Here is a 24131-nt window from a genome sequence, read left to right as displayed (position 1 = left end):
AGTGACCAGAAGCGGTCTTCTGCGATCGCCTCCGGCCGATGCCGCTTTGACTGTGCAAAGAGATAAGGTATACAGGGTGGTCGAAGCGGTTTGAGTTGGATTTATGTCGAGTCTAAAGTATTCCAGATTGCGTGTTATTATTATACATTAAGTTATTACGGTATTTCTTTTTAATCGGTGCGCTCCGGCGAGTATTAGTTGGTTGTAATAACTGTGCCAGGTGACAGTATTGAAATATTGTGCGTAATTTACAATCGATAGACCTCGATCGGAAAAGTTGAGATTGCCACCAGTTCGGAATTCGAATTAAGCTTTTTTTTCATCCTACCGGAACTGTATAATTCGTATTATAAATCGTGTTACGAATCGTGTATTATAGTTAGTGGTCTAATTTGTTACAAAAAAGAAAAGGGAAGAAAAGAAAAGTAAAAAGTTGAATTAGAGCCATTGATTTCTGTATGAATGGTGTTTATGATCGTGTTTATGTAAGGAACTACTTCTTGGAATTAATTAAACTGAAAAGGCGAAAGAAATTCACTATTCATCTAACAAATAGTAGCGCGGATTTATACACTCTCGTTTGCCGTTATTTATTCATCATTACAGTTTTGTTTTCACGATAAGATCAATCCGAGCTTGAACAATAATTGGAAAGGAAACTATTCAGGATCTCGTTAATTAAATATCACCACAGTCTAGGATGATGATGTATAATTAGCGCTTACGACTACGGTTGCTATTCATCATTTGAGTAAATCGCTTTTGAATTTAACGAAATTTCAAAAATTATAAATTTCACGATATATATATATATATCCTTCGAAGCTAAAAATATTCTTCGACTCACTCTCTATTACTCCTCGGGCCTCGTCGCTTCCTTCGCCCACATTAATCCACATACATCAAAGCTGCACAGACGAACGTTATCTAGCCGCGCAACAGCGGAATCGTACACGATCACTGGCAGAAAAAAGGGAGGCAAGAAAAAGGAGACAAGTATACGGCAAGATCGCCCCCCCCCCTCTCCCTCTCCCCTCCCCGTAAGAGGAAACGACGGCCGAGCGGAGTGTACGGCCGAGTATCGTCCCATTGTTGTTTGTCTTGCTGAATATTTTAATTGGACGTAGGCCCCGCCGCGCGTTATTTATCGTCTAACAATGGCTGCAAGACTGGTAATTAATTACGTTGTTTTGTGTTACTTTATATAAAGATAGCAGGTCGATAGGAGTTAACCGGCAGAGAGCAACAATGGTATACAATGCGCAATTAGCGGGAGCGCCTCCCCGAAGAACAATGCGCAGTCGTCGGACGGTGTCCGTGTGCTGGTTGCGTGCCGCGCAGGTATTATCGGCCCTCTACTGCGCATGCTCGTGTGCGATCCTTCGTGTGTGCGTGTACCACAGCCACGAGCGTGTACGTGCATGTACGTGTAAGCGTGCACACGAAGCGTACGGATACGATTCAAATACGGTTCGTTCTCTAGAGGTAAGAACTCTTTCTCTCTGAAGTTTGAATTTTTGATCGCGTTGTATATCGAGAGGACAGGTGTCTGCCGGTAATAGGCCGTTCTTTCACCGGGCAAAGTGTATCCGTCTGATTTTTATCGGTGTATGTAAATGCGCGAATAACCGTGATTAATTGCATTGTGGTGAAAACGGAAATAACGTGGAACCATACGATATCGATGTTCGATATCTACCGATTTCTATCTTTTCTCGTCTGTTTGTTTTTTTTCTCTCTTTCTTCTTCTTCTTCTTTTTTTTCTTTTCGTAAGTTGAAACTCGTGTACGACGTCCGTTTAATGAAGACAAATCGTTGGAAAAACTCAGGCATTTTTGTCTTATCGTTAATTGCGTAATTTCGGGGTTGCTCGTGTTGGTTTTGTAATTGAAATAATTAAGGAGGACGGTACGGATCAAATTGAATTTGCTGTTGAACGGAATAATGCGAAACGCAATTAAGGAATCTACGGAAATGCAGCGACTGGCCGTTTTGTGCGATTACCGGTTTCGGACGGTTTCAGGGCTGTCTTGCATTATTATTTTTCCTGATGGAATTATATCAACGATTTCCCCGTTGAAATTGCTTCCTGCTCGTTGGCGAAATACGCAGAAAAATCGGACCACCGATGCTTTCACCGCTCTCGTTCGTTCGTTCGCTAACGTTCGCTTGCCACCGATTCGAAGGGTAATTAATTTTAAATTAATTATTCCGTGCGATGTAGCGATGTTTTTTAAATCTTAATCGACGAAGAATTTTTAATAATTGGTTTCATTAACGGCGAACGAGGCATAATGCGAATTTCAGCTGTCCGACTTGGTAACAATTTCACACTATCGTAGAAAATTTATAGCCATCTTTTCAAGTTGCACCGAATACGAAAGATTTAGAACTCTTTATTGTAGAAGGAATCTAGTAACAATTAAATTAAATTTCTTAACATCGCTTCCCATTTATCTAAAAAGTTTAATTTATTTTTTTCTACTTAATTAAATTACACGCATACTTGAATAATTTACAATTTTTTTTTTATTTACACCTCGTTAATAATCTGATTATGTGTAGAAATTAAGTGAAAATATGTTTTTCGAATTAATAACCAGATAATATAAGTATAAATATCGAGCATTAAATTGGAAAATTTATTAGTGCGTATGCAACTCCTTTTCACATTTTTTTTTCTTTTTTGCGTTCATACAGATAGATAAATTGATAATCGTATCAATTATACGTATAAATTATATTAATTTTTTCGCGTATTTGTCCGCACGTAAAGTTTATTGTGACAGCCCGCGAATAAAAAAAGAGATAAAAATCTATAATATAAGATCGCAGAAATTTAAAACACACTTGACGAAACTTCATATATCATTCGACTTATCGAGATACGATGAATGATCGATCATTTTTACCCTTAAAAATTCCCTTCTTTACAATATAAAATCATTTCCACGTTTATTTTCACGTTCATTTCTACACGGATTTAAAAATTACTCTCGCCTATAAACTCCATTCCGGGCTTCGAGGAAATATATCATAATTAAGTAAAGATTAAATAATTTTTATCAAATATCTCGCTTAATTTAATTAAAAAAAAAAATCTCATTTAATCCATTTGATACGACGAAAAAATTCCATCACTGTCGCTCTTTTTTCCCCAGGGCGGGGAATGCTACATGCGGTTCACGTCTCGTTTATCTTTAAAGCTTTAATTCTCCGGTGACGGGACACGCGCTGCCAATCACGCCGCATTTACATGAGAAAGGTCAGTTTCATTGACTTCACTTACAAGGGTGCCAGGAGCGCGTGGTGGGCGATAGATGAATAGCCTGAAGGTGAACGTCAATGTCACTAGGTTTCTGGGCGAAAACGCCCAAGTAAATGCAATTACGGGCGAAATCAATGAAAGGGCTTCGTATAGTATTGATCGGCGTGACGTGACTATTGGCCCACCGTTATCGCCGATTTGAATGGGCCGTAATAGGAGTTCCGTTGCAGGACCGTCGAACAAAAATTCAATCCATTTCCCTTCCATCCCGTCTTTTCTAACGCCCCCTCCCGAGGTTACGCGAAACTCTATCCGGAATCGAACGACGAAGTAATCGCCGCTTCAAAAAATTATCTTAATTACGTCAAACGATTGTGAACATTTCATTCTCCTTCTCTTTTTTTTTTTATCGTTTCGTTTCTATGCCGTAGCTATTATTCTCTTAATCGTAAAAAAAAAAAAAGGAAGAAAAAAAATAGAAGCGTTATTTCCATCGGAGTTGGTCGATCAGGCACAAAAGAAGCATTGCTAATGGCGTTACGTCACTGTTTGTAACGCTGTAAGGACAATGCGTAGGAGTTTCGACTGTTGGAGCAATACTATATACCGTTCTTTAATCACGAGATTATACCAATTAAATCGGAATACAATAGGAAAAACGAAGCTTTGTTTTGAAACGAGCATATTTCTTTCTCTTTCGTTCAATACCGCGTTACCTAATGTATATCAATTAGCAGGTAACGATCTCCTCTTTATCTTGACGCAAAAAGAAAAAAAAATATTACGTAAATCTTCTATATTCGAATTTACCTCGTTCGTCGTAAAACGATCGCGAATATGCATAAAATGAACACTATATTTAAAATTTATTATATCCCTACCTCCGAATTGCCGCTTCACACGATATAAACTCGCGTTAATAAGACGCTTTCCCTCCGGAAACCAATCTCGTTTCAACCAACATTCAAACCTAAAAATTCCAACTGGCGAAAAGTCAGTATAAATATGTATATATATATATATATATATATATATATATATATATATATATATATACGTACATGATACGTAGACATGGTGATTTCTCGAAGGAAGCGCTATGCGCGCAACCTTTGTTCCCCTCCTCGGTCAGGGTCGTGTCGGCGCGAGAGGTCAACGCGCGCGTGTATCACGGAGGAGAGAAAGGAAAAGCAACGGCGTCGGCGGCGGCACAATCGCCGCCCAATTAACTCCGTCGTCGGAGGGCTTCCCTCTCTCTTGGTAAACCGCAACAATAACCGTGGTCGTGGAGGGTCGGCGTGGCAGCCACCCTCGGCGTCGAGGTGTGAGGGCGAGGCGACGAGATGAGAAGCTACACCACACCCCTTCGACGACGCGACAAAGTCTCACGGGGTTGTCGTTGGGAGGGGGCGGACAAGTGAGAAGCACAGACACGACACTTCATCAGTTCCACAGGCAGCCGGCATTGTCATTTATATGCGCGATACGTGCAACGCCCTTTGTGACTTTTTCTCTCGTCGCTCACCTTCTCTCTCGCGCGCCTATTCTCGCATTCTCTCTCTCCCTCCACGGCCTAACCATCGTTAGTCGCGATCGCGTGCGTACAACATTACGACGAAACGCCAGCGACGACGACGACGACGACGACGACAACGACTACGTCCTCTTTAGAAATTTGTTTCTTTGTCTGGCCACGCTCTTTTTTCTTCCCTTTGTCCGTTGTCATTGCCATCGTTTTCGTCGTCGTCGTCGACGTCGCGAACCTCGTCCTCTCTCGCGTGCTCGCGCCACGCGGCGCGTAATCCGCGCGCCACGTAAAATAAAAAAGGGAGGGTGGAGGGGGAGGGAAGAAAAAGGAGAAAGAGCGTTCGCCTCTTCTCCTCATCGTGACCCTTCACTCTCGACCGGGGTGGATGATGTCGAGACTCGACAATGGTATTCGTGGATACAAACGGTGGCTTAGAGAGGGAATGGCGCGAACGAGCGCGTTCATTTGCTCGCCGATCGCTGCCAAGTTTCTTTTCTTTTCTTTCTTCTTTTTTTTTTCGAACTCGGTCATGGCTTCCTCTTTGTATCCTGCGATTCGTTGTTTCCACCGTGCTTCTTCCCTCACCGGGTTTTCTCTTTTCACCGGCTCGGTTTCAAGGGTCGAGCGTTTTTACGATTGCATATTTTCGAACTTTCTTTTTCTTTTTTCTTTTTGCACTTCGAAAATGCAGCATTAAAAATGTGCGAAATATTTTTTCGATCGGTAGATTTCTGTTAGCGTTATAACACTAATAGTACCGTTTGTTTCAAAATTGAAATTGCTCGTCGATTACACTGAATATATATATACTCAGTATTAATATATAACTCTAACAATTTCATTCTCTTTTCGAACACAGGAACAACAGGAAGAAACAAACTTCCAAATCCTCCACCTTCTCTCCCACGAATAGCACCATTGAAAACCTTCGGCCGTATCCACATCGGATTAATTTGCATATATTCCCCGCTACTAAGACAAAGACCTCGTCGGGAACGGCGCAAGTTTCCCGAAATACGTGTTACACATCACGTGTTACGCACACAGGCACGCGAGCCGAGCACACACGAAGCAAGGAGAGCGTGGAATCTCGCGAGTGGGCATTTGCATGGAAATGGCCGCGACTTAACGTATCCTTGCGCGCTCTCTGCTCTCGAGTTTCGGGCAGAGTAATTGCAATAATTGTCGCGGGTTCGTATTGTTCGTCCACTTGGAGGAGAGAGACGGGCGGGGAGAGATATTCCCCGCATATGGAACAAGCGGCCGCTTGATTCTAGCCTGATTGTTCCATTCTGAGAGTTCCACCACCCCCTTCCCTCCCTCCCTCTCCTCCACACACAGAGTCGCGCACGTAGCGCGCATCGAGAAAACCGTATCCGTCCATCCGTGTCCGTCGATTCGTGTACACATATATGTATATCTGGTGCCGCGTCGTACGTACACACAGAGGAGGAGGAGGAGGAGGACGAAGTGGCGAGTCCGCTTCCGTGACGGTTTTGCGGGCCGCCTAACCTAACAACCCTCTCTGCCGCCAGACGATGGTAGGCGGCAGAGACGAAAACGAAACAATCACCGATTCCTTCATACGTGATTGCCCGTATTGTCTGCCACCGGCGGCCCGACAATGGGCCGACGGTTTATCACGCCGTCCCCTGCCTGCTCCCTTTTCAAGACACCCCCCGCCTTGTGTGCAACGTGCCAGCACAACGGACGCGCCCAAGGGGAAGGCCAAGCGAAAAAAGGCGCGTCGAGATCGAGGTCGCCGCGATTAATAACGTAAAATTCGTGGATTCGTGTCCGCCGGAACTGCAATCGAGTGATCCGTCGTTGCAAATACCTCGCAGGATTCGTCACCGATTTTCACGGTCGATCTCTTGGTTCGAGGATCTCGCCCTCGTGTCGTCGTAGCGTACGAGCCAGAAATAAAAATAAAAGCAATTAAATATCTTAATTAAGGCTATTAATCAAGCTGTCGGGACGTGCGGCTACCGTACGGACTCTGATTCAGGAATGGCAGCGGTTTCTTGCTGCCGCTCTCCTCGCCTCGATCGGCTAACTACGGCTACATATTATATTCCGCGCACACCGATCCCTGGAATGCGACGTATGGCCGCGATCGATCGATCGATCGTGCGTTGCGCCAATGGTGAAACTCGGTTGCCCCCGTTTTTGGGTATCGAAGGAACGATTCGCCTCGAAATTTTCCATCGAACCGATCCCCTCGCGTGCCTCTTGGTGCGCGCGCGAGTCGAGTTCGCGTGACCACGGCGATATCCCCGTGTATAAGAAGCGGAGGAACGAGAGAGCGAGGGGACGTTGAGATTTATGCGGTTATTATGCGATCGGATGCCGACGTTACACCGATTGTCTCGTTGCTCTGCGGAGAGGCTCCGAGCAAACTAATCGTTGCTCTGCGCTCAGTTTTATCGGCCTGTCACCCATGTTGATAGACTCTCGAAACCGTTTCACGAGTTTCTCAACTCCTCGGCCTGTTTGTTTCGATTTCGGAGGTGTGAGGATTGATTTAAGAGGGATTGTTGGGTTACGAGCATGCAAAAGAAGGAGTTTGTAGGATTTTAGGGGATTGGATTTACCGGATGTGTCGAAACGATGGATTCGTTAATTTCTAAATTCATCGGTTTCGTTAATTGATTAATTAATTCGTTTCGAGATGATGCAAATTTATGCTTTCCCGCTACTTTCTAAGAGAGATCTAGCCACGGAGCTAGAAACGCGAAATATAAATCACGAACGTATTCAATTCCACTAATTTCCATTCAACGTATTACCCAATTTTTACCAAATTCCCTCTCACAGAAATTTTCACTTCTGTTCCACAGTTGTTGTTGGCCCCAAACCCAATTACCTGCCTCTCGTATAATTCGCGATGACTCGTAAAATTAATTCAATTTCACCAAGAAGGTTCAGGTTTTACTCCGTTACTTGCGTGTCGCAAGAAAAACCGTACAAAATCCCGTACATGGTTCCCAAACTTTTCATTCCCACTTGGCGTGTACGTACACAAGCTTGCTTGTATTAACGTAAAAATTTCGCATTATCCTCGAATCGTATCCTCGGTGTGCATGGCCGGAGGCGATTTTTACGCACACCCTTCGTCTCTTCCCCTCGTAGAGAGGCGTAGCAAAAAGCGTTGGCACGAAGCCGCCTCCCCACCCAACTGATCCAGAGAAACGTGGAAAAACGAAATTGCCGAGTCCTCGCCGCGAGCCATCCCTCCAAATTCCCCGAATCGAAACAAAGATGTAATTTCTCTCGTGGCCGCGTCACAATATCCACGACTCGTTACCTAATGACTCGAGCTTCTTCTCTTCGAGGATCGGCGTGAAACAAATGATCGAATTGGGCGATATTTTCTTATTTTTTTTTTTTTTTTTTAGTTAATGACAGGACGAGAGAGAGAATTTTGGTCGGGGAACGATCGTGTCCAGTTTTGGACGATTCGATAAATTTGGACGGTGGATATATTCGATGAGAATATGTGTTTAACAAGGTAATTTTTGTTAAATGACGTTTATTCATAGACGAATGTTATTTATACGATTTTACGATTAAATCTTGCAATTATTATTATACTGCGAGTTTTTATGCAAAATAAAAAGCTTAAATAGAAATTCAAACAGAGAGATTTCCTTATTCTTCGAATATCGTGCGTACTCTCTCTCTCTCTCTCTACATTTTACAATGTTTAAATTTCATCGAATAAACCTATAAACGTCCAGAGAGAAGTCTAGTAATTATTTTTAGCGTGCCAAGCAGCAATCAAGGAAAAGGAAAAAAAAAAGAAGAAAAAGTAAGAAAATATTTATTTTTCAATTGCATTGCTCGTAAATTTTATACAATGTTAATGGAAACATAATAACGTATTAACGCGATATATCTGCAATAACCTTGAAAATTATTGTGCGGATTGCAACGAATAAATTTCATTCCGAAAGAATATCTCAATTAGCACACAACGTAAACAGGAAAGGAATCGTCGATGGAATGCGCACGTCTAAACGCAAACAATCACATCATATATATATATATATAAAGAGAGAGAAAGAGGGAGAGAGAGAGAGAAAAGATTAAAACACTTCACTATTAATTAATAGAAAAAAAAAAAAAAAAACAACTCGCAAAGATCCCCCTCCTCGTAATAATCTCTCTCGTAATAGGGATACCCCTTTTTCAAATGTATATACATACATACCTATATATATATACATATATGTATACTCCCGCTCGTAATAAAATGGCTGTGTTTATTTGCATTGCATAAGGAGCGAAGGAGCGAGCGAGCGAGCGAGCGTAACCCGGCCACCGTTCATTATTCAGTCACAGTTCCTTACTTATCCGCTTCACTTTTTCCTTCGGCCTCTGAATACTCGGATGCCGGTGCGCATTTCACGGTAATGGCCACCGACAAAGACGTTTCGGGAAAAGTAATAGAAGCCGTGGAAAATCGTAATCGCCGGTTCGTTGGAAGTGGCTTGGAGCGCGGCGTTTCCTTTTCTAATTATACGCGCCAGGATGGCCAGGCCTGGCGGTACCTGCTACGTCTAATTGGTCTAATGGATTCTAAATGGAGGGGTGGTGGCCGGTGTAAGTCGCTCTCTTAATTGATTCGATCGTCTCCTCGGCGGAACGCTCCGTTTGTTGTTATATAGTCGATAGATAGGGGCCTGGCATTCCTCGCGATTCCTCGCGTTAATCTCGGTTGTTTCTTACATCTTGTTCCCTCCTGGATGTAGGATTGGGTATCGACCTCTTTAGATATCGGAAGGATGAAAGCTTTTTCCCGATATTTTGTTCCCCTGGATCTAGCTTATCTAATTAAGAGGTGAAGTTGTGGGGGAGAAAGAAGGAAGTAGAGAAAAGAAAGAAATGGTGGGATTCTTTCCTGCGTTTAAATCCTCTCTGATTTAAAATAAAAATCGTACAATTATTTATTGTAACGATTCTGTTCACATTTGTCGTCGTAAATAGTCGATGGAATAATTTTGGGAACGGACAAGATGGAATGGAATTTTTCGATCAAATTCGAACAATAATTCTCCACCGATCCGAAGAAGAAGATAGGTGACACGCGTTTATACGAGTTTCTGCAACAACTTCGTGGTGGCACGAAACTTGTTTATCCACGACGAGAAGATTCTTCTCGGCACACGAGATTGCATATAGTCCATAAATAACGATAAACACCGATGAGATAAATCGCGAAGCCTATCGAGGATGCTCGGCCGGGCGAGGGATTCCTGAAAAACGTGGATCGATCTGAAAAATGAGCAGAAAATCATCGCTCGTACTCGCTCGCTCGTAATTTTACTCCCGCCTCGATCGTTGTGTACGTGACGGGAATGATTGATACCCCGCCTTGGCTGGTCAGTTTTCAATCGGTTAACCTTTATATCATTCCAAGTTTAATCTCTCTGCATTCAACGGGCACGCGGATTCACCAGAACGCGTTCGAAAAGTCTGCCCGAGTTTTTTTCGTTTCTATTTAATCAAACCAGCATGAAATAATTTCGATCTCTTCGCCGCGAAGAAAATTTCCAGAGATTCAGATGGATACGATTAAGATCTGATTCTATTTTTAAGATATCATCTTAAGAAAGTATCTGCATTAAAACAACAATCATACAATACTTTAAAAAAGAATTCACCTATATATACGAATTTCGAACAACTTTATCAATTCATCTCTCCAACTTTCGCCACCAAACCTTTTCAAATTCGTCCGATCTTTAATCAAAAAAAAAAGATTCCTCTTTTGTCAACGCGTATGCGTCCATACCTATCGAGCCGTTCAATTATCGCGAGGTCGTGTTCCACTTAACGTGTCATTAATCCCCATCTCGGCCCCGTAACGGGCGGCCGCTATCTACGGGAACGAGCTTTCGAGTTACGAAAGGATCCCGATTTATCGTGGACGGGAAGGCGCGCGCGCGCGCGGTAAAAAATCTTGTAACGGACAGCCGCATCGCCTCGTACCTCCCGTGCAATCTGTTGAAACGTCCCCTCCGTTAATTGGTACGTCGCGATCCGCTAGTTGGAACCGTGCGCGCGTCGCCGATAGCGATACAGGCCGATTAGTCTTGGTGGGTGTACCCGTCCCCTTCCACCCGATCCCGCCGAGCGGAGGATCGTTTCGAACTCGTGCCGATTAAATCGTGACCCGTAAGCGCCCTTGACTCCCCGCGCCGCCGGCCGGTGAAAGTAGTAACGCGGGCGAAAAAAAGGGCGTGCATCGCGTACGCTTTCGTTCGCCCGCTTTTATGAATGACTGTCGTGCGGCCGGGCTCCACGCACGTCACGTGTACGCGTGCGCTCGTGGAGTAAAGTTTCTTTTCGGAACTAGTCTTTCCTCCGTAATTTTATCGCGTTGGGAAATCAATTGGACAAGTGTAATTATTTGTAATTATAATTTGTGAAGATTGTGGTTTATCATTATGATAGGATTGTGTAGTCATCGTCTTCCGAATTGAAATTTCTTTGGTGCATCTCACTTTTTGCGTTCTCTCGTACAGAAATGCAAAAATGACGCGAATATCGCTTGAAATTGTTGAGGAAAGATCGGCTTTTCGATTCGAGTTCGGTCAAAAGTTAGGAAGGAACTTATTTGCACACGTAAATACGTAGCAAGATTTCTAATTATAATTACAATTTATATTTCTGATCTTGCCCATCTCTTGCTCGTCCATTTATTCGAGCAAAACAAAAATGTACGAATGTACTTGTTCGTTTCTTTCGAAAAGCCTACGTAGTGAAATCGCAACACGGAAGAAGAAGGGGGTTGGAGGAGGTTGGGGAGGTTGCGACGTAAGGCATGGGAGAGAAGGAAAGGTGGTGGTGTAGAGAGAGAGGTATTTATAGGTATGGAGAGAGAGTGTAGGGGGAGGCACAGCGTGGCGCTACGTTGTGATGTAATTAGGTTGTCTGGAACACTCACGTCACGTCACACGGCGCGGTGCAAGGCGGACGAAGACATAATGCTCGTCTATAGCTCCTGCTTTCCTTCGTCTCGAGAGTTGCTCGAGCCGAAGCAGCGTCTCGGAATCGCCCATCTATCGCTTTTCCATCCCCCCACCGACACACCTATTCAACCAGCCTTCGTTCCAACCACATTTCTGTTACCGCGAGCGCTAATAATGTCGACAATAATTAGACCTCCTTGTCTAAGTATTCACCCAGCTAGGGTGAAAGTATTTTGACGAGATTCGACGTGAATGTGGAATTTGATCGTTTTCTTTTTTTTTTAGTTTATTCAATATTTATCGGCAAGATGACAATTTTATCAAAATAACGATCGGATGTATGTAAATTCGGACGTTGTCGGGTCAATCGTATCGATCCTTCATCATTTTATCGAGAATCTATTCCCAGCAAATCGTAGGTTTGCTAGGATGAGATATAAATATCGAACGAATAATTCAAAATAATATTTAGAATTTCTGGTCGATACGATAAATTAAATTCGCGTTAAATGTATTTCGTATTTCCGATAATTTCATTTTAGCAAAAATTTCACGGAAACGATAATAAACTTATGAACGAATCAAGAATGAAAAGTGTTGGACGAAAATAACGGCTGTCACTGTTCCCTCCCCTCCCCTCCGAAACGTCCAATCGCCTAATGAATTTTTTTTCCTCTTGTACGCCTTAATCGAGCTTGATGCCCGCTCACCAGAGGAACGAGCAAATTAAGCCTCCCCTTGGGTCTTTTCGTTTCCTTCTCGCGCATTCGTTTAATGTAATCGCAACCTGTGCCAGTGGTATAGCGCAAATAACACACTTTTGCCCTGTTTCTGAATTATGAACGTCTTCTTAGTAACGATGGTAAATACCTGTAATACCGTACCTTCCTGGACAACATTGTATCCCCAAGTTACGGATTAAAACACGGGGCATGCGTTTATTGGTAAACACAAAGCGGCCGATATGTTAATCGAGAATACATGTATCGATACCGCGCTATAAATTATTTTCGTTTCGAAAACCTGTAATCTTGGTTATTTGTTTAGAGAGAAAGAGAGAGAGAGAGAGAAGGGGTAGAAGTTTCTTATTAAACTCTTTTCACGAAAGTTTTTAAGTTTTCGTGAAAGACTTCGAATATAATATATAGATTTCGTTCAGATTTTGTTGAATTATAGATATCTATCTATCAATTTAGAATTAAATATATAATGATTGCAATAGGATGATTGTATTTTAATATACAATATATTAGATTGGAAAGGAAGTTCTTACGACTTTTCTTATTTCAATTTTAAATTGTTCTATTTTCGATTGAGTTGGTCGATTAAGTGCATCTTCCTGTCAAAATGTGTTGTACTAATTTTATTTTCAAATTAGTTTTTCCGATTTCTCAAGGTGTTGAAAACAAGAGGCAAATTCGAACAGAACTCCGGAATTTTATTCAACCGGAATAACAAAACTCGTTTCTCGTTGATGCATTGATTGCAATGGTCTTTATTTATTTATTCCATAATATAGAAAGAATGAGAGGTTCTCGATACGATAATAAACTTGAAAAATTGAATGTTACGTTATGATTACGCGCGATTGGTCGCAAGTACAGAAGAGTGCACACTTGAAAAAATGTACACAAGGAGTACATAATAAAGGCTCATTAACCGATCTTCTTTTTTTCTTCTCTCTTTCTTTTCTTTCGCGAAGCTATCGGCCGAGTTAAACGCGTTTGCGACCGTTTATTAACGGCTTATAAGGAATACGAACACTTGTTACGTTTAAGGAATACGTTTAAGGGACACGTTTCCTGGAATAAGTGTACCAGGCTAGCAATTAAACGTTTGATAATCCATTGGCTGCGCATTTTATGCGTAAAATATTCTTCTGGGGCCGTTTAATTAGTGTATAATTTGGAGAATGATAATTCTATTTTTACGAGAAGAGCTTGTGCGCGGACATAAATCATCTATTAACCTATGCGACTCTCTTCTTTTCCATCTTCCCTCCTATCCTAGTATCAAAGTTGTAAACAGATCGATCTATCGATCGAAATTTCTATCCATGATTTTTTAATTTGAAGGAAAACATGTGAAATGAAGCATCCACACGATATTCTTTTCTTTTCGTATCTTGTACGTACAGCCTGTAATCAAAATTTCATTTGTACGTTATAACGTACATGTAGGATAATATAAGATGAAATATACATTCCCTCTTTCTTTCGTTCGTTGGTGTAATAAAATGTCACGTATTCTTCTCGTTAAATCCGACGATCCGAAGAGGAGATGCAAACGCGAGGAAAACATTTTCGCATTTGTAAACGCGATCGAGCGAGGAAAAACGCGGATACAAGCCCGAGAGACAGGCAATCTTCGGATTTCCGCTCGTCCGCAGGCATCCTGCTCCCAGGATATGACTCGGGAACGAATTTATGCCCTCGCTTATGCCCTTATCAGTTCAACAGTGGTTGCGTGCGTGGGCTCTGCTCGCTGAATCTGGCAAAGAAGCAACTTCCGCGAGCGCCAAGCGAAACGAAATCGAGTTCTGTATTCAATCAAACAAGGATTCGCGGCGGCAAGGGCGGGGGAGAGAATCAGTCGGATGAGACTGTTCGCAAACTGAGATTACTTTCCCGGCAGTTCTTCTCCTCTGTTTTTCTCGCCGATGAGAACTTGCTAGATTCAACCTCCGTGCAAATCCTTGCTCTTATATCCCTTAAATAAAACTTATCCACTTTTTTCCCCGAAAAACGAAATCTCCTCGGAATCTTTCTTGTTTCCTTTCTTGTTTTTTTATCTAGCAACAATTTAATTCATTTGCAAAAGAGGATCTAAAGAGAGGGGTCTCGATAAAATATCGTGCAAAGTTTTACAAAATATTGAAAGAGAAAAAAACATTTTAAATTATTTTAGAAAGTGTTTCGTGTAATGTCGAGTTTAGCTCGAGATTGGAATTGATGTAACGATCGAGCCACACTCGAAGTTGAAACAAATAATATCCGCAAAGATATTTTAGGGTGTCGTCGATATATCCGTTATGTAGAATTTATAAAGTTAACCGAAATTTTACTTGTGGTTTTATCATTACACACTATTTCATAGTTGGCACCTATTTTCTTCGATACCTCAAATGTTTTTTGTAAACAGATATAGCAATTAACGTATAATTAAATATATTCGCTCAGCTAAATCCTTTTCTACATTTTATTTTCATTTTCCAGAAACAATATCGCTTTAAGCGAAGGAAGAACTCGGTTTGAATAATAAAATAAATTGCGATGGAATCGGGTTTCTCTCGGATAATTGGCCGCGATGAAATCAAGCAATATCGGGGAATATCGACAATGGAACGGCCACTTTTCACCGGGACGACGAAGTAAATCGTGAAATTATCGCCTCTCGATGAAACGTCATCGTTTCAATGGATTCGTGTATTTATATTACGCTATCCAAGCGATACCACGCCAAGGCATAAGTTTTTCCTCCGTTCCCCGGCAACCGGCATCGCTATTAACTCATCACATTTTTTACAAGGTGATATTACATTAATGAGTATAACGGTACCACGTCGAGTACTATCCACGAAGCGGTCCCCTTCGTTGGCGGCGGATGAGCAACCTTGCCTTCCACCACTATCCACTATCCGCTACCCCCTCGCGCTTCAACGTCGCCTCCTCGTTATTTCCTTATTTCTTTATGCCGCAAAATCCTGTGCAATCCTCCCGATTTACGAATAATTTCCTCGAAACCTAGAAATATCTATCCTAACTAACTCTTTCAAATTTCAAAAAATAAGAAGATAATAAGCCGCTCCTACTCTCCTTATTTCAGATTCGCTTATATCGTGAAAGAAGCAGTACTCGCTTGTTTAATCTTCGATATTCCAATTACCCTTCCCCCTCCTCCTCTCTATCGTTCAGAATCTCGGCCGAGTAACGAAGCCGAGAGTCGACAACGGTTCGCGAGAATTCCGGATCTAATGTTGTTTATTTAATCGAATATCCGTCGGTGGCGCACAATCAAACGTCATTACGGGCGGCAGGAGGCTGAATAGGAGCGCGAGAAGAGAAGGCGGGCGCCTCGTAATGGCGGAGAGGGCTGCGAGGCATAGTGTTCCTCCGCCTGTGGTAATTGTATTTCCATGCTCGGTAGGTCGGCAACCAGTCTGGTTGCGCCGACTAACTGATCGACTGACTGACTGACTGACTGACTGACTCAGAGTAGTCACCGATCGACTGCCACTGGTTGGGGAGAATGGTCATGGACAATGAACCTCCTCGTTCTCTCTTTTCCTCGGAGTGGAAGGGAAGGAAACTAGTCTGCCGAGGAGAGGAGGGGGTGTTGGCCCATTGTCGGTTCTCCGACTCTCGAGTCGAAACAATATCCGCAACGATATTGCACGGCCTCGATAATTCTCGCCGGGGAACGCGAGAATTGTTGCTTCACCCTCGCGAGAACACGAGGGGGAGCGAGATTCGGCGAAGGAAGTCGAAACGGCGGACGTTGTTACACACCTACGGCTGAATTCCGGAAGAAGGGGATGTAAACTGTTTATCGAGCCGGCGACAATGTTGGCAAGATAGTAGGGTGGAACGTAGTCGGGGGTGTAGGTGAGCGCTCGATTAAGGATCGATAATGACGATAATAGACGGTTCAAATTAATTTCTATATAAATTTATATTACTCGAATTAATAAATATCAATGATCGGTGAAATTTTCGAGCCGAAGGGAACTAATTTGAAAAATGGGAACAAGTGAAATATTACCGTTGCTATAGTATCGGTGCTATGTAAGAATTTCTAATTTAAATTTGAAATATATCCTGGATACACACTCGATATTTCTCGAGTTACGCTTTAACCTCCCTGAGACTTGTGCCTCCTCGCTCGAAATAATAAATATCTAGTAGCTGACTAGCAACTAGTAGTATCGGCTAGCATTCCTCCTCTATCGGTAACCCACATAACGCGTTGGAACGCGCGAGGAAAACACTGGAAATCCGAAAAGCCGGGAATAGGAAGGAAACCTAGGATGGGAGCGCGTCGAAAAGAAGAAAGAAAGAAAAAAAATACAAATTGCACGCACGCCGCAATTTGTTTCTCGTCGGTCTTCGCTCCTCTCCGCCTTTCACGAGTACGGGCATCGTTAACGTGGAGCATAATGCCGGACCCGATGAGTCGAGGAGGATGAGGATGGAAAAGCAGGCGAGAGAGAAGGAAGAAAGGAGGAGGAGAGAGAGAGAAAGGGAGGACCTTAGGCGAGGACAGTCGACGAGACAATGCGAACGAAATGAATGAATACGCTGATGAATGCGTACAATAGGAGAGCAGAAGTGGCAGCAACCCTGACTAACACAATGGGGCGACAAAAAACTCGGCTCTTCTCCGTTCCAGCCAAGTCGTGTCGGAGAGAGAGAGAGAGGGAGGAAGGGAGGGAGAGGGAGAGAGAGGGAGCGCGGGGCAATGGGTTAAGCGGGAGCGGGATGGGCGAACAGAGAAGGTGTAACGAACGAGCGACGGAAGAAAAGAGAAGAAGGTTGGTTGGCTCGGCTGGCCAACGAACCTGCATTATTTGTGGGAGAAGAAGCGCGACTGTTTCGCGCTGGCTGTTCGTTTTCGCCACGGTGGTGGCCAGCCAAGGAGGGCTACGATTAAATTGCTTTCGATTGGCAGCGAAATTGTCCGGCCGAGGTGAAACGGCCTCAAAACCGCCTCGCTTTATTTACGCGAATTTTTGCACGCACGCGATTACACGGGAGAAGACGGTGGTGGCGCTGCTATCGGCGATGAAAAGATGGGACGAACCGTTCACTGTCATTAAACCCATCGACGCACCATCGCCATTTCTTTGAAACGTTTGCAACGCGTGTGTACAACGTGCTTTGATGCGTTTTTTTACTTTCCCCTTGCAATTTATCGCGATTTACTTTCGTATTGCGACTGGAAATGAACCCTTGAGCATTGATTTTCGAAATTAATTTTCGTCGAACGAATTATGAATTCTTCCTTTTTTCCCCTCCGTTCTTGTAATTTTCTACGTTATCGGAATGGAATAAGTAACTTTGTTACGAAAAACAAGAACGTAAGAAATATTTCCTCTCGCCACTTCACAGAACAGAACAGAGACTTCTGTGCAGCAAAAGTGAGAAATTTAAATTACGAAACAAACTTTAAAGTAATCAAATATCCTTTCTACATTCGTCGTCGCAATCCTGATCGAGCAACAACCATTAATCGATTAAAAATCACTCTGCTTACAAGTTTTCTCGCTTCGATCCGAACCGATCGCATTCCCGTCGCCGCGTAAATTCCAAAAACATTTCCAAAAATCGGGAAAAAAAGAGAGAGAGGAAAGGAAAGAAAAGGGGGAAAAATTCCAGATTCGAGGAATACACGCGTGTCGTTAACACGATTCTCCTCACCTCCTTAACCCAAGCATTCCAACACCGCGAATGGAAGAGATTCCGGCGTGCCGATTCTTACGTGCATACCTTAACGCGTAACGATAATATTCCGATCCCCGAAGATCGATCGAATCGTGAATTGGAGGATTGGAGCGTTAAAAACGGAATCTCGGGCCCGAGATTATATTCTCTCCTATCGAGAGTCGGATGTAAACGCGGTGAGAAAGCGACGATTTATAATCGGTCGTAAAGGACATCGTTGCCGTGGCACGGCGATTAACGTTTTATACCGGCCGCTCAGCTCGATTCAATGAAAGGGGACCTTCTTCGTGGCCATTACAATTCTGAACAAATAATGCGTGTGTCGCAACTGTATAATTATGAATACCATTCTCGGCCCGGTACCGTTACCGAAGATGGCCGTTTATGCCTTTCATAAAGATTCCCGGATTCGAGAGGCGCGCGTGTTGGAAAGAGACCAAACGAGAGAAAACGATGGGATAAGGGAAGGGAAGGGAAGGGAAGGGAGGAAGGCAGAGCTCGCTCGCTCGCTCGCTCTCTCCAGCCTCAACGAAACTATTGTATTGTGCGAAGATTGTGCAAGGAGCTCGCTCGCCTCTTTCAGTCTTTAAACGCCCAACTAATGGAAAACAGGGAGAAGGATATAGCGTTGAAAAGTGAGAGAGAGAGAGAGAGAGAGGGAGAGGGAAATTAGCGAGGCAAGCTGATAGAATATTAAACGCACGAACGTACTATTTATATTCCTTGGACGTAGCCTAATACGTCCATTTGTCTAGCAATTAAAACGAATGATTGATAATATCTGGATCGCGACGTGTGCAGGGTTTTACGTCGACCGTGAGGAGCAGGAAGTGGGTGAAAAGGATGCTCGGCTTGGATCACGCGATTGAAGAGAAGCGTTGGCCGGGAGCGGGAGAAGGAGGAGGAGGAGGAGGAGGTGGAGGATGATGATGATGCTCGGCTGATTGCCAGCCTCGGTTAAATAAAATAAAAGTTTCGTTTCTTCGGGTTGGACAAACGTGATCTGCATAGGTTGTTCGATCGCTCGTACGTGTCACGGATGATTAAAAACCGTTTTTAATTAATGATTTTATCATTTTGATCGGTGCTCGAATGATATATAATTATCCGCTTTATCGCGACAGTTTTATTTCGAGAAACACATGGAATAATTACTATAAAACGAACATTTTTTTTTTTTTTTAAATACACTAATAGTACTCTTTCTATTGCTCCTTCCCAGTTATTAACTTAGAAAGAATATGAAGTGATCTTGAAAATTTTATTCGTCCACGTTTCTCCATAACTCTCTTTTTTTCATATATATTTATACAAAATAGTTGAAAGCGTATTATTTGTACATTTTCAATAGGAAAGAATCGCGTCGGTATTGCGATCCTCTCGATTAATATAAACGATGGGACATTGCATACTTTTTCTTTTCCTCTTCTACCCCTCCCTCCTCTCTATTCTCATTGCGAGGACAGGTGCGCATCCCGGCTAAAAGCGGCGCCTATTATTCTCGCGGTGATCGTTTTGCATAATGCGTCCCTCCTCGTCCCATAATCTCTTAAATCGTCCTCGCCTTATTCAAGCGAGACGAATTTCGCGTGAGAGGCGAGGCCGCCCACGAGTTGGCGGGCGATGATTTAATAAATAATGAGGGGTTCACGAGCCCTCGCTCGAATCGGGCCAATCGAACGTTTTCAAAACCCCATGTCAAACCCATCAATATTATACTCGCCCCGCACGTCTCCCGCGTACGCCGCGGAGGGCGACATTAGTTCCCGCTAATGGTACAACTTTAACAATTTGCATGAGATTATCGGTGAATCCTTTCCAGCCCTTCCCCTTTTCCTCCACCTTCCTCGTGCAAATAAACAACCTCTCCTCTGATCCCATCTGATCGTTCGATAACTTCGAATTTCCCGCCAATTTCTCTCTCTCTCTCTCTCTTTAATGTATCTCCTCGATGTATCCTTATTTGAAAAGTTTGGGAATTTCTTCGAAGCTTTTTTCCTTTTTTTGTATCTTGTTACGGTTTGAGAAACGAGAGGCTCGGAAATATATATTTTTCTTTCTTTCGCCAACGTCGAACGTAAGATAGATTTTCAAATTGTGGGTCGTTCGGTAGTGGAGGAGATTGTTGATTCAAGGGTATATATCTTACGCGCGATGTAGGAAATAGGTTTCGTGTCGCAAGAGAGTGATGAGAGAAGCGGCGAGCAAATGGAGTGGAAGGTGTAGAGCTTTTGTGGGAAGCGTTGTCGAAGTAAAGGTCTTCGTGTCAACAAAGGCCACTTCGGCCATTACACCGGCGATCCGTCAATGTTTGTCAATTAGTCTTCTGCCGCGAGATTCGCTCGTTTCGGTGACACACTTGTTGTATTTAACAGACGCGGTGTGCGTCGCGCGCTGTTGTTCGCGTTTTCGTGGACGCGAAAATTGTGTGCAAGTGTGGCAATACTTGGAAACCAAGTTAGTTCAAACAATTTTGACTCGCGTAAAGTAATATTTTTATTTTTACTTTTTCCACCTTCTTCTCCCTATCTCATAGATGTTCCCATGATTCTCGTATTCTTTCTTATTGGAGGTAGAGAATTTTTTTCGCAGACTGGAAGACAGACGCACACAGTCAGCTAACTTGGGTTAAGGTGTCGTCAAACCCAAAGGCGTTTGCTTAGAATGCGACAGGAAATGCCGTTCTCAGAAAAAACAATCTCTTAAGTACGGGTTTGAAAATGTTTTCTTAGAAAGTTATTGCTAAGACACTTTGTACCTTGTGTTTGTAGAATGTTATGTTGTTTGTTGTATGATGCAATTGAACCTCTCTAATGTACACTGTCGTTAGAACTAACTACTTTAAATCCTTGCGTTTGAAAAAAAAAAAAAAATGGGAGGATGTAGTTTGTTCAATATTAGCCGTGTAGCTGGAATACTGGTTTCCAACCAAGGGAAAGCATCGGGATTGTAGAAAGGAGGGAAGGAGACAGATTTACCAATCATTAATTTGAAAAATATCTTTCTAACGAGATATGAATTTTTATATGGATTTTACGAGTAACTTCCATAATTCTCTGTAATAAGAAAACAAATAGAATGGATTGCAATTCTTTTTTTTTTTTTTTCCAATTTTTAACTTAATACTTTCTATTACAAACCCATGTAATTTTCTTTTCTTTTCTTTTCTTTTCTTTTTTTTTCTTTTCCTTTTGGAAAACGTCCTGTTTAGCTTAATGATTTATCGTAAGAAGTTAATGGAATTTGATGAAGCTACATCTGGTTGACGAGTCGAAAGCGTAATTATGTATTGTACGGTACATAATAAAAGAGTGTAATCATTACCTACTTCTTATCGGGGAAAGAAATAATATTCCTAAAGTTTTTAGCCTTCTTGACTTTCTAATCTCTTTCAACGTAGCAATGCCTTGCTACGTATTTTCCAAAATTCGAATAAAAATACACGATATTATATTTCATTAAATTTCGAGATACTCGGGATTTTTTCGTCGCATAGAAAATCAATTTTCCGTGGAAACTTCGCGTTTTTCTCGTCGACGGAAAAAAAAAAAAAAAAAAAGAAGAAGAAAGAAAAAAAGGAAGGGATCCGCTAAAGGAATCGGGATCTCGTCGACACGATTTCATTATTGGTTATTAAGCATATATTAAAAGCCAGCCACTTGATATTGTAATTATCTCGGTTATAAATTGGTTGTCACTTTTTTCTCGCTTAAGGTCGCGCATGATGAATACGTGGATCATCGGGGTTCCGTTACACCTTCACCCCCCTCAACATCCACTCCCCCACCGCGTACACCAATCCCGTCGGTACGGCTCACGGCTTTGCTCATTTCATGCGCCATATATTAGTATATCTAAGAGAGAACGAACAACCTATCATATAGGAGTACAGTTAACTGAAACGTTCGGTTGTATTAAAGCGCCCAAAGGTGTTACTTTCTTTCCCCTACCCCCGTGCGATTTTTAGGATCGGACGGAAACGAAACGGTTCGCCAAATCATGTACGCAGCTGTATGTTTCTTTTTTTTCCTTTCTTTTTAATCAAGATTTGTAACTGGGATATCATCTTTTAATTCTGATAAAACGAAGATTGGGGTTTTTCCCGTCAAGACGATGTCTCGACGTTTCCTTTTAATTGGAATATGATAAAAATTTATCGTAGAAATTTATGATATTTTTTTCCAGAGAAAAGAGAAAAGGAAAGATAAGAAACTGACTAACTCGTTGTTTTATAACTCGACGGGTATATTATTAGATACGTTATGGATTGTCATCGATACAAAACGATATCTTCCTGCTGTACGTGTGTCATCACGTGTAATCTAAACGAAAGATAGGATCTGAGGAACGAGCTAGTCATTTTAGTTATTCACCTCGATCAATCCAATGATCGCCTGGGTATATTCTATCTGAAAAAACTTTTCATGCAGTCATTACATTAAGTGCACTTCGGCTCTCTGTCCACGTGTACATTTATTGGTACTTAACTCGACTCAAACATCTCATGAATAATTATCTGTTTATTGTTCATTAAATACGAGGAAAATAACAATGCTATCTCTCTCTTTCTCTCCCTCTCTCTTTCTCTTCGACTTTCATCGTTCAAAAAAAAAAAAACATCCAAATATTCTTCTCACAATCAGAAAATCACGCTTAAAATACGCATCCATGGCCACTTTTACAACCAATCATCGTCGACGACCTTGCTTACACCTTACACAAATTTCACATCCGCGACGAAACAAACCGACCAATAAGCCAACGCGTTTGGTCGCGTTTTCAATGGCGCTTCGAATCGGAAGAAAGAGAGAGAGAGAGAGAAGAAAAAAGATTCGGTGGAATAATCGTTTCACGGCCACCGAACTTTCTCCTGTCTCAAATTTTCGTGCTCACGAGTCCCGCCCGGATACTCTTTCGACGCGCCTTTTCTTTTCACTCTCCAACCTTCTCACCCCCCTTCTCGCCGCCGCTCTTTTATTTTCCCCCCCGATCGCTCGCGCGAGCGAGAGGGGGAAGGGTTCGGCCTGACGGCGACTTAACGGCACACCGTTATGATAAGCTTAATGCACGGCTGTCCGTCCGTCTGCTACGTGCACGATCCGATCCGATCCGATCCGATCCGATCCGTGACGTAACAATAAAACATTGTTAACGCTGATTGCCCTGCGGTCGCTATACCGTTCGGAATTTCTTGCCGAAGCGCAGGACGATAATGACGATGATGATGACGCCGTTCCGACCATCCATCGAACGCACGCAATTGAATCGCGAACAATGATACTAATGCGTATTTTATTCGAACAAATCCTCCATGCGAGAGTTGAAACGTTTCTTTTGGAACAGTGTCCATCCAATTTCGTAAACTCTTATCTTTGAAAGGAGACGATGAAAAAATGTATATATAAACAAGTCGAAAGAAGAATCTCGGAAGCAGCGTTTCCCTCAAATTCGATCCATCGGATAGTGTTTCACCAGATCGATTTCGCTAGTAGCGTCGCGGATGTTACGGCCACCGCGGGGTAGCAGTGGGATTCCGCGAAACCATTGGAGCTCGATCGACAATGCGCCGCCGCAACGAGCGTATAACAAGGCTCGTTGAATACCACGCGGGGAGTACGATGATACCACCACTACCTCGTAGTATCCGGGATAATCGTTATTGGCGATCCGACGTGTCTTCATCGATTCCGCTCCCTCGATCCGATTCCTCGAACCCGATTACACCAGTCTTCGATCTTTGCCGATCGAAGCCTTCTCCACTGCACCTGCGGCACGGCTCGAAATTCTTCTGTATTCCGCGATACCCCCTCCTCCTCCCTTCCTCTTCTTCTTCTTCTTCTTTTTCTTGCTTCGTGCACGCATCGAAATCGAATAATGGAACGATTGTTATCGCGGAGGCTAGAGATTGCGGCCGATTT

At 42.8% G+C, this 24131-nt stretch overlaps 1 long non-coding RNA gene across 3 annotated transcripts in view; it reads left to right on the top strand.

Annotated features, from left to right (window-relative positions):
• LOC107993812 (uncharacterized) overlaps positions 1 to 24131 on the top strand; it is a 112927-nt gene that overhangs the window by 52849 nt on the left and 35947 nt on the right. The window lies entirely within an intron of this gene.

The sequence above is a fragment of the Apis cerana genome, linkage group LG6 (assembly GCF_029169275.1).
Source record: "Apis cerana isolate GH-2021 linkage group LG6, AcerK_1.0, whole genome shotgun sequence".
Taxonomy (NCBI): Eukaryota; Metazoa; Arthropoda; class Insecta; order Hymenoptera; family Apidae; genus Apis; species Apis cerana.
This window is presented reverse-complemented; position numbering and strand designations above follow the sequence as displayed.